This window comes from Pteronotus mesoamericanus, unplaced genomic scaffold (assembly GCF_021234165.1).
Source record: "Pteronotus mesoamericanus isolate MK-2021 breed Mesoamerican mustached bat unplaced genomic scaffold, CSHL_Meso_final scaffold_371, whole genome shotgun sequence".
Lineage (NCBI taxonomy): Eukaryota > Metazoa > Chordata > Mammalia > Chiroptera > Mormoopidae > Pteronotus > Pteronotus mesoamericanus.
In genome coordinates this window covers 3,777,288-3,789,081 of record NW_026555314.1, presented here as the reverse complement: position 1 = coordinate 3,789,081, position 11,794 = coordinate 3,777,288, and the positions used below count along the sequence as shown (strand labels likewise).

General features: G+C 43.7%; 1 protein-coding gene across 1 annotated transcript in view; it reads left to right on the top strand.

The window, feature by feature from the left end:
• The first annotated feature begins 11,344 nt into the window (after window positions 1-11,344).
• Window positions 11,345-11,794, top strand: part of FEZ1 (fasciculation and elongation protein zeta 1) — a 39,415-nt gene continuing 38,965 nt past the window's right edge. The window contains exon 1 of the mRNA XM_054592720.1: window positions 11,345-11,499. The gene's annotated coding sequence lies outside the window, so the exon portion shown is untranslated. The remainder of the gene's footprint in view (window positions 11,500-11,794) is intronic.

Here is an 11,794-nt window from a genome sequence, read left to right as displayed (position 1 = left end):
AAAAAAGGTTTGAATTGAATCTGCTGAGCTCAGGAATTAGAACAAAAATAAAAGAATCCTTTCTACGTTAGCTAGAGATTCAGGCCAAGGGGTTTGCTTTGCTTGACTTTTCACCTTAGGCTACCAGATTGATTAGAACTCGGCAATTTGCCAAGACTTAAATACTTTATTTTTTTTCAGTTTTTAGCGGCTTTACTGAGATATACTTCACATACCATGCATTTCACCCATTTAAGGTATATAATTCAGTGGCCTATAGGATATTCACAGAGTTGCACAACCATTACCACGCCCGTTAGCTGTTACTGCCCATTCCCACCTCTCTCTCAACCCCAGACACACACTGATCTTTCCGGCTCTGCAGATGCCTATCCTGGACATTTCATGTTAATGGAATCATACAATATGTAGCTTTTTGTGTCTGGATTCTTTCACTTAGCACATGTTTTCAAGATTTATTCATGTTATAGCATATATCAGTACTTCATTTTTTTTATAGCTAAATAATATTCAATTGTATGAATACACCACATTTTGATGAACAATTCATCAGTTGATAGACTTTTGGCTTGTTTTCATTTTTTGGCTATTATGAATAACACTGATATGAACATTCCTGCACAAGTTTATATATATATATAATTAGTAACTCTGGTTCATATGGTAGCTCTCTGTTTGGGTTTTTTAAATCATAGTAAAACACACATAACGTAAAGTTTACTATCTTAACCATGTGTAAGTATGCAGTTCAGTAGTATTAAGTATATTCACATTGTTGTACAGCCAATTTCCAGAACTTTTTCATCTTGCAATTAAAGTCTGTACTCATTAAACAACTCCCGATTTCCTCTTCCTCCCAGCCCCTGGAAACAACCATTCTATTTTCTGTTTCTGTGAATTTACTCTAGATACCTCCTATAAGTGGAATCATATAGTATTTGTCTTTTTGTGACTGGTTTATTTCACTTAGCATAATGTCTGCAAGCTTCATCTGTGTTATAGTATGTATCAGAATTTCCCTCCCTCTTAAAGCTCAATAAGTATTCCATCAGATGGGTATATTACATTTTGTTTATCCATTTATCCATTCATGGACACTTGGGTTGTTTCCATCTCTTGTCTATTGTGAATTATGCTGCTATGAACATGGGCGTATCGGAGAAGAAAAACTTTTTCTTTATTCCCTTAAATTCAGTACCTGGGGGCCTATGATTAAACTGACAAAAGGTAGATTAATAGTATAAAAAGCACATATTTTTTATTACTGTTTATGTGCACAGAAATGCACAGAAAAGACATAAAATTCAAAGAAGCATTTCACCCAGGGGGCTTACATATCCTTTCAACAAAAGAAAAAGAATTTGAGCTTCAATGTGCAATAAATTGTGGGAAATTGAGTAGAAAATACATGGGGGAACTAATGGAATATAAGGACTATTTTAGTAAGGTCTGTTTATGCAAAATCATCTTTGTATTCACTCTCTACCTTTGAAGATAAAAACCACTTTTCTCCCCGTGATTCCCAGGAAGGAACACTTTCCTCAAAGATAAGTTCCTGCTCTGTGTTTAGGCATAGAAAGTAACTATGTTTTGTTTTGGGTTTTTTTTTTGTTTTTTTTTTTTTTGAGGAATTGCCATTTTTTTTTTATCTGACAAGTGATAAAAACAGAGTGAGAAAATACTCACCATAGCAAATCTGAATAAAGGAAATTGTGTTTCAAAAATTATGTGCTACTGTTGCCAGTGAAAATGGGCTTCTTCCACAGAACCACAAGACAAGTATTGTGGGGACCCGTATGGGAGGAGGAGGTGCTGGTAAGATTTATTGAAATAAATGACTGCCTTCAGGTTCCAGGTGTAGAAATCAATGCCCCCAGGTTCCCAGGGTCTCATCCAGGCCAGGTGGCTCAGCTCTGTCCCGCTGTCGAAGTCCAGTCTTGTCTTCTCCAAGCCCAGAAGGAGCGCCAGGGTCCAGAAATTCCGTGCCGTTGGCCTGACATTGGCCGGGCGTAGTTTAATTCAGCCCATGCCAAAGCTTAGCCCAGCTCAGCCTCTGTGCTTATCTGGCTAGCATAGTCTCTGCTCTTGCTGAGCTCGGCGTCACCAGGCTGCCGCACCCAGGCGCGTGCTCGGCCGAGCTCAGGCCCGCGTTTGGAGCCTCACTTGGACCTGCATGGCTGCTAGGCACACATCGCTGTCACGGAGAGAGAATGTGCGAACAAATGGGCGAACGTGGGCTACCTAACTGAGAGAGAGGCCTTTGTTAAGCTTTGATCACTTCGAGCTTGGGAAAGACCAGGTGCTCATTCAAACTAACCAATCTCTTTTCCAATCCCTCACAGGCTTTGCTGGGCCTTCCCCCTAACCAATCCAGTCTTTTCCTCAGATTAGACACCTCCCCTTTAGGGTTGTAGCGTTGGCTCCTACTGGGGCTTGGCTCATAGAAGCACCTCCCTCTACCAGCTTGGCTTCTACTGGGCATGCGCCCAGCAGAGGCGTTTCCTTTGCTGTTTAATCGGTAACCGATTCTTCTTGCTTTGTGGATTGGGTACCAAGAGTGGCGGATGCTGTGGTCCCCTGGGGAGGCTGTGAATGTTAGAGCTTCCTAGTAAATCAGGCTTACTCTTTGATTCAGCTTTCTATTTTATTACACTTAATATCTGATTCCATTTGCTCCCTTCCTTTATTTATAATCTAACTAGCTAAAACTTTATTTACAACTAACTACAGCTACCTAAGACAAATCAGTAACAAAACCTGTGTATTTTAAAAAGAAACAAATAAATATTTTGATTTTGGAATTGTGTATGATTTAAAAAATTTTTTCTTTACTTTTGAATTTTACATTAAAATGCATTTCTCTATATTCGAGAAAAAATAAACTTTTTATTTATTTATTTATTTATTTTAACAGTGATGTGACTTAGGCTAGTCAATTCAGGAGGAACACCATAAGGAGAAAAGCGGTTCCTCAGGGAAGATATCCAACCGAGGAGACAGCAGAGCATGTTTTGCACTTTGCCATTTTTCTAGCTAGACAAAGAGCCCAGATGTATTAGTGTATTTACATATTAACAGGATCTGCACAATGTGGTGCCTATTGGACGCTGCACTAGGCTAAACAATGGACTTGAACTAGTGCCAGGCGCCTCTCTCCCGGTTTAGGGAATGGAGAATTTGAGTGGGGGCAGCAAGATTTGGTCCAAGGTCCAGCCTGGAGACACCAGGATAAACACAATTTGTCCCCCAACGTTCCCTGGGCTCAGACTCCCATCTGTCCCCCCCTTTTTTTTTTGGTCTTGGGGGCAATAATGGTCTCCCTTTCTCCTTTGGTGGTTAGGCCCTGCCTGTTGGAATGCCGCAGCTCTTCTTAGTAACCATGGGAACCTTATTGGCATGGCAACCTGGCAGCTTCAGTGAAAGGCAGCAGTCGGGGGAGAGGTGGAAGTGGAGGGATGCAGTTCTGTAGAAGGAAGGGGTGAGCAGCCTTTCTTCCTGCTGAGGAGAGAAAAGGATGAGGAAAGATGCCCGGCTCTCTGGATGGTTCTTTGAAGCCCCTGATGAGTTCAGACCTCACTCTATAATCTAGTTCAGGAGGGGCTGGGGCAGGGTTATAAGCCAAACCGGACACCAAGGTGTACACCTCCTGATGCTTCTGTGTTCTACATCATGGCTTAGAAGCACCAGGAAAGGAATAGGGGCCGGGAGACTCAGAGCAAAACATCTCACAACATGTGAGCCAATTCTGACATTAGGTTTTCATTGCCGGCGAAATATCGCCCGGAGCTTTTGTTACAGATGTCTAGGGACGAGGACATTCTCAAGCAGCATCTAAAGCAAGAAATAAATCTATGCAATAAGGTTCAGCAAGGCTGAGAATGTAGTAAAAACACAAACGAACAAAATCCATTAGAGAGAAAAAATTACGGAAGAGGAAGGAGTGGACAGCAGGGCAGGAGACAGCGCCCTGCCCGTCCTTTCTCTAGGCTTGCTTAGGGTCCTTGTCATTAACGGTTTCTCTGATGGACAGGGTGTGAGCCGGGGCCATTCTGGGCTTTGAAATCAGATGGTTCTGGGGTAGGGCCCTGCCCTCCACCTTCTTTACTCTGTCTCTGAGTCCGTTTCCTCTTCTCTTAAGAAAAGAGGATAATAATACCTACTCTATAGGGTCATTGTGAAAATTAAATGAGATTAAAAAAAAGATTTTATTTATTTATTTATTTATTTTGAGAGAGAGGGGTAGGGAGGGAGAAAGAATGCAAGAGAAACATCAATGTGTAGTTACCTCTCGTCCGACCCCTACTGGGGGCCTGGCCTACAACCCAGACATGTGCCCTGACTGGGAATCAAACTGGCGACTCTTTGATTTGCGGGTTGGCTCTCAATCCATGGAGCCCCACCAGCCAGGGCTCCTCCTTACTCTTATTCTCATCCCTCTCCCATAGAGCAGTCTAGTCAGTCTCACATAAATTTCCACTTATGGCACTTTGAGATTTTTTCCCTACAAAAGATATTCTTGAAGTGCAAAAGGGGAGAGAAAGAGAGAGACAATGATACATAAATCAGACTTATTTTTCAAGGGCAATTAAAATATCATTTCGAAACATCATTCTAAGCTTTTTCATTGAGGTAGGCTATACATTGTAAAAAGTATATAACTAAATTAATTACCGCACACACCTCATTTAAGAATTGCCTGTGACTACCAAGGTAAGGATAGATAGAGAGTTGCTAGATAAAATATGAAGATACATCAAGAGCCCAGTTAAATTTGCATTTTAGATAAACAACGAATTTTTTTAGTGTAAGTCTATTCTATGTAATATTTGTGAATGCGTATTTTAAAAATATTCATTCTTTATCTGAAATGTAAATTTATCTGGGTGTCCCTTGTTTTTATTGAGTAAATCTGACAATCCTAGTAGGGAAAATTAAAGAACATCCAATAGACATACATCATTTTTATGACTGGATAGCAACTGAGGTTTGGTTATAGGAAACCCCAGAATAAAATAGAATTTGGAGTTAATTGATAGATTTAATTTACTCCCTCCCTAAGGTTTCATGTAACTGAGTGTGTACACCCTTTTGCTTTCTCGCAATATCTCTACGAAATAATCAGAAGTCTACAAATGGAGAAACAAAAGCAAAGATAATAAAAGACACTTCAAGGTCCCTCCGTGAGTTTGGGGTCGATTTAAACAAAATACTGTGATTGGTTTTTGAAAGAAAATGTAGAGTTTCGATTTATTAAATTTAAGAGCAGGAAAGGATTTTATCTGAAGCCCTTTATAGTTTACAAAGATTTTATTTGTTTTCAGAGAGAGGGGAAGAGAGGGGGAAAGAGGGAGAGAAACCTCACTGAGGGAGAGAAACATCCATTGGTTGCCTCTTGCACGCCCCCAACTGGGCACCTGGCCTGCAACCAGGCATGTGCCCCGATTAGGAATCAAACCAGCGACCTTTCAGTTTGCAGGCTGGTGTTCAATCCACTGAGCCACACCAACCAGGGCTGAAGCCCTTTACAGTTTAGATGAGGAAATTGAAGTTCAGAAAATCTAAGTAAGTTTCCCTTAGTCATGAAGCTGGCTAGCGGTGAGGTTGACATTGAAATCCTAAACTCGTGACTCCCAGCCTACAGAGTTTTTCCAGTTTACTGACACCAAGTACCCTTCCTCTTCTCCCTTCCCTTTAGTTTTTGCCCTTTTATTGTAGCCCCGATAATCCGGCCAGCCATAACCGATTTACTGTCCTGTAAAACGCTAACTGGGGGTTCCCCCTGGATCTTGCAAGAAGTAGAGAGCTGAATTATTTAAAATGAATAAACTATTTTTGCGTTCTAAGCAGGGTTTACAAAATAATTTAAGGACAGTTTCTATTCATTTCTTTAAGAGTTGTAAAGAGTTACTATTATCAGACTTCAGGGTAATCTCTTCTTTGCTCATAGGTAATGAGAAGCTTCCTTTGATTTATATATTTTCATTTTATTCATGTCCAACCATTACACCTAATGAACAAATTTTAACCCAGAAAAAAATATGGATTGACTTGCATATGCAAGTCTACAAAATCAGCAGATTTTGAATGATCATACATCGCTATGCCTGTCAGAGCTTCTGGTTTTACACTCATTCTGTACCTAACTGCTTCATGTGTTTCCAAAACAGCGGTAAGTACTTTGCTTCATCGACTTCTCACACATTCCAGGGATCGGATCAATATTCAGTGAGATTTTCCTTTCATAGCTCTGCAAAACCCAGTCACAATGCTAGGCCAGGCCAAGAATTTTGCAGAATATCATGTGTTCTTGGAATTTTAAAGGGAACAACCTTACTCATCACCAATCCAACATACCTTTTCTTTGGGCCTTGGTGTTCAATGTTGTTAAGGTCTCACCTTGTAGCATGTGACAATCAGAGGGGCCTGGCTTATTTAAGTCCTGGCTATGACGACTTTGTGAAAAAGACTAGCTGCGGAAAGTAAGACATTGGGAGAAATATGGGTTCTTCGCTCGCCACGTTCACAGGGTTGAAAAGGCTGCAAGGACTCAGAGGCGAGGCCTTGAGGGGGGTGGCTGTGACCTAGCGCAGCACTTACAGGGCCTGCTGGCCTCTGACAGCTTGTCGACGTGATTTTTACATGGCTAGACTGAGGCAGTGGAATGACAGTGTTCTTTGGCATTTTCATTTCCCCAAGTTCATTTCTGAATTTCGTCTCTGAATACCAGGGCATCGGGGGACAGCAGAAAATAGTGAAGCTTCCCTGACATTGAGGGGAGTGGGAGTCAGTCCTCGGGGGTTTATGCAAATGATGTCCCTGCTTGGTCTGGAAGGGTCGGGGGGAGGTCTCATGAAGAACCAAAAATTAACCTAAAAGAGAGTTCAAGGAGCTGAACCATGTCAAGTGTAGCTTCCCCACCTGACTGCCTGGGTCTATTTCCTATTAAGAGGAGGAGACAATAGTCAATCCTGTCCCCATGCACCCGGAGCACGTGGTGCTCTGTGCTGATAAATCACTAGGTAGCCACAGAGAAGAATAATAACAACTTTTCTTTTTGGCCACTGTAGATCTAAAAGCTTCTCCCACCCTGGGGACCTCATTTTTCTTTTCTTATTAAAATCTGTGGTTCTCCTTTCTTGAAATATTCAAATCTCTTCTTTGTCACATTTTTGTTAAAAAATTTGTTATCACATTTATCCTTATGGGAATTTCCAGTATCTTGAGGGATCTCATTCTTTGTTTGCCAACTAGTTCATATATTTTTGTCTTTTTTTTAAAGATTTTTTTTAAAAAAATTTTTTAGCTAGAGAGGAAGGAAAGGAGAGAGGGAGAGAAACATCAATGTGCTGTTGCCTCTTGCACGCCCCCAACTGGGGACCCAGCCCGCAACCCAGGCATGTGCCCTGAGTGGGAATAGAATAGGTGACCTTTCAGTTAACTGGCTGGCACTCAACCCACTAAGTCACACCAATCAGAGCATATTTTTGTCATTTTTTTCATCAGCTAACAGAGATGACTACTCTGCAATTTATAATTATTCCTGGGGTTGATTTATTGTCAGTTTTTATATACTGCTTATTCTTTTTGAAAGCAATATTTGTTTTTGGTGCATGTGCTTTGTGGTAGAGAGTAACTACCTGCAGACTAGATGGCTATGAATAGATTTTTGAATCATGGGGAATATTCCATATCCCTTGTGGAAACAAATCAGGGAGTTTAATCAATCCTGGATATCAAAGATGGAGATGAATATAGGCTTGAATTGCATACTGGTGTTTGAGAACTACCAGTGATGTAAAATCAAGTAGTCTTAAAATATTAGCAGGTACAAGCTCACCTTTCTTTACTTGGCTGTGATTGACATAGGTTTTTCAATAATGATACAGCAGCTCATTTCTAGAATATCATGGACAACTGGCTTTTTTGAGATGGATTCTTCTAAGGAAGATCAAATAAGATGAGCATGACATACACCGTGCTGTCTCTGAATTTAACCAAAGTGAGTCATCACTAGTTTAAAACCATTAAAGAAAATAAAACAAAGAAACAAAAAAGAACTGACTAGCCCTGCATAGCCAAGTTTCTCATCACTGGAGGTATCTAAATAGAAACTGTGTGTAATGTTGTTTTCTGAGTCAGGTGGGTGGTTAGACTAGATGGTTGTTAAACACTTTATATACTCCACGAATCTTTGTTCTATTTAAGTAAATTAGAGGCAAAAGTAAGTTTCATTTGAGAACTAAAATAAACCCCTAGAATGGTATTGGTGTGATTCTGGAAGCAATTATTTTTCCTGTATCCCCAACAACCAGCAGTTTGTACCTATGACCCAGCCTTGCTTGTTTTTTCTTACGGAAAGGCATGGGGTGCCTTTGTACATACCCAAGCTTTACTGTTAGTCCCTTCCCCATGTAACGCAGCCCCATCCCAGCGGAATGCTCACTGACCCCTTGAAGACCTGTGTCTGAGGCAGCGCTTCTCCCCTACCCGGGGGGTTACTTGAAATCTGGAGACGTTTTTGGTTGTTACCACTCAGAGAAGAGGGTGGTGCTACTGGCCTCTAATGGATAGGGATGCTGCTGAACATCACACGACGCCCAAGACAGCCCCTGACAATAATCGCTTAATCTTAACTAATTACATCTGCAAAGACCTTGTTTCCAAACAAGGTCACATTCTGAGCTTCTGGGTTCATACAGATTTGAGGGAAGAAACTTTTCAACCTGCTATAGATTTCAAGCAGTAGAGTCTGGAAACCAGTGCACTGAACCCTGAGCCTCTTGAAGACATGCCTTCCTTTCACCTCCCCAGCTTCTAGCACAGGTCATAGAATGCAATGCAAAAAAAGGGTTGCCTGGAATTTGTACACCTGTCTTCATAGCAGCATTATTCACAGTAGCCAAAAGGTGGCGACAACCCAAATGCGCTTAGATGAATGAACTGATAAACAGAAAGTGGTATATCCATACAATGAAATATTACTCAGTTAAAAAAAAAAAAGAATGAAATTCTAACACATGCTACAACATGGATGAAACTTGAAAGTACTCTGCTGAGTAAAATAAGCCAGAGGCAAAATGACAAATACTGTATGATTTCACTTATAGGAGGAACTTAGAAAGAGCCAAACTCTTAGAGGCAGAAAGCAGTTTACCAGGGGCTGCAGAGAAGAACGAATTGGGGGAGGGGGTGATAACTTTAACTGGTATAGACTTTCAGTTTGAAATGATAAAAAAGTCCTGCAGATGGATAGCAGTAACACTTGTAATAACAACATGAATGTACTTAATGCCACTGGATGGTACACTTAAAAACAGTTAACACGGCCCTGGCCAGGTGGCTCACCACCCTGTCCAACCCCTACCCACCCAAGGGTCCGTTGGTTGGAGCTTCTTGGAGCGTCGTTCTGTAAACCAAAAGGTTTCGGGTTCCATCCCTGCTCAGGGCGCATACCTACCTCAGGGTGTGTACGTGTGGGAGGCGAAAGATTGATGTTTCTCTCCCACGTCAATCTTTTTCTCTTTCTCCCTTCCTCTCTCTCTAAAAAAGTCAATAAACATATTCTCAGGGGAAGAATTTAAAAAGTGGTTAACATAGTAAATGTTGCAGGGTATATTTTGCTACAAATAAATGAAATAAATATTTGCTGGAAGAATAACAGCTTATGTTCAGGGCACTCATCCCAGATACCTACAATATCAGTCCTCAGCCTCCAGGTCCTTCAAATCCTCACAAAAATAAGAACAACAGAATTAACTTATTGAATACTCACTGTATGCCAGGTACTATCCTGAGCATTTTGCATATATATTTTCTAGTTTGCACAACCACCACCTTGTAGTAGATACTGAAACCCCACTTTACAGAAAAGGAAACACACACAGGGCCCCGAGAGGGCAGGTAACTTGCACAAGGTAAGTAGCTAATAAATGGAATATGGGGGCTTGACCTCAAGCAGAGCCCAAGCTCTTTATCACTTTGCTGTACTTTCTGGAAAACTTCTGTCAAACCTGTGAGTCCCATACTTTGCAGACAGAGACAGAAGGTGGCCTCTAGAAGGTCCCATATTTTGCAGACAGAGACCAGAAGGTGGGTACAGTGTCCCCAAACTTCTGCTAAGATAAGGGCCAAGAGTTACATAGCGACTTCCGTTGCGCCCAGAATTACTTTACACACATGAACTCTAATCCTATAACTAGCGTCAGAGGCGAGTGCTATTACATGTCCTAGTTTAGAGAGGAGGACATGAGGCACAAGAGGGTTAACTGGCCCATGTATCATCCCAGGAAAATGGACTCAGGGAGCCTTTAACCCCCTACTTTCCTGCCACTCTAACAGGAAGAAACCATCTGGTTAGTGTGACCGGCAAGGCGGGGTGACCGGCTCTCCCTCCTGCTTCACCCAGACCTTATTCCCTTGCTTTGCCTCTTTCTTGTGATTGAAATGTTTGCACAAAGAATGGGGGCGGGAGGGGCGGCGGGGGAGAGGGGGGAGAAAAAGAGCCACAGAAAGGCTCCCTGCTGCTTTCAGCTGCAGTTCTCGGCTTAGTCCAGACTCACATGACTTTCTCTGACTTCACCCAACTTGACAAAGTATTTGGGTTCCCCAAGCAGACACGCTCTTCCAGGTGCCTTTCACTGGCACGTGCAGTACACCCACTTTTCATGGTCTGCTTTCATGAAATATTAGGCAGCACAGGAAAGCATCTATAAGCACAGGCTTAGGCGTAGGGGACCAGATAAATGAACGAGGAGTACATTTTCACAAGGCCCTAGGTCCTTCCTTTTATGGTCTGGTGAATTCTCCTCATCGCAAGTCTGCCTAGGACGGAAACCTCACTCAGCTTTATTAGCCTGGACCCAGCTCCCATTCCGCGCATCCTTGGGTGGTAAAAGCCTTTATCGTCTTTGGCTTGGGATCTGAACCGGGCTGTGGGGAGCTTGCCCACCTCAGTCCCAGCAGAGCGGAATGGGGAGTCGGGAAAGTCCGGGGGCCCTTGGAGTGGGTCTGCAGGCATCCACTTGCTCATCCACTCAGGCACCGCCTAGTTTCTATCGAGAATTTACAGCGTCGAGCCCAGTGAGATTCCCGTACCAAGAGTTACAGCACGCGCACAACTTGGACATTCTGCGTATTCCTGTGGGAAGAGGAAAGGCCGATGTTAAAAGAGGCTGGGGCGGGCGGGGGGGGGGGCACTAACTTATAAATATTAATAAAGGCAGCCACCTGCTCCAAGGAAGGCTATGAATGTTAACAAGGAGATGACGCATGGGTCCCGCGCGTGCCAGTGGGCGGGAGCCCAAGCGCGGGCGCGCCCCCGGAACCCGGGCACGAGCGCAGGGAGGGGCGGAGGGCGGGTGGAGGGGAGCTCGCCGCTGCCGCCGCACTGCCCCGCAGCCGCTGCCCCGCCGCTGCCTCGCACTGCGCTCCGGCAATTCTGTGGATGGAGGTGTCCCGCTGAGCCCCGGGACCCGCCTCCCTCCGCCAGGACCCGCACAGGTGCAGTCGCGGGGGGCGACCTTGGTCCGGACCGACCCACGGCCGTGGGTGGGGGTTGGACAGGGTGGTGAGGAGGCCCTGCGACCCGCAGGTCTGGGAGAGCCGCAGCCTCGCACCCCTTGCCCCGTGCCATCCTGGAATCGGAAAGGAAAAGCCAGCAGGCCTGCGCTCTCTGCCCAGCCGTTTGCGGGAGCGCAGCGGGGACGCAGCGCTGGGCCGGGGACTGGGACCGTGGGCACTGCAAGCAGCATCAGAGCCCGGGCCCCCAGCCGGGCCTGGTGTATGTGTGAGTGTG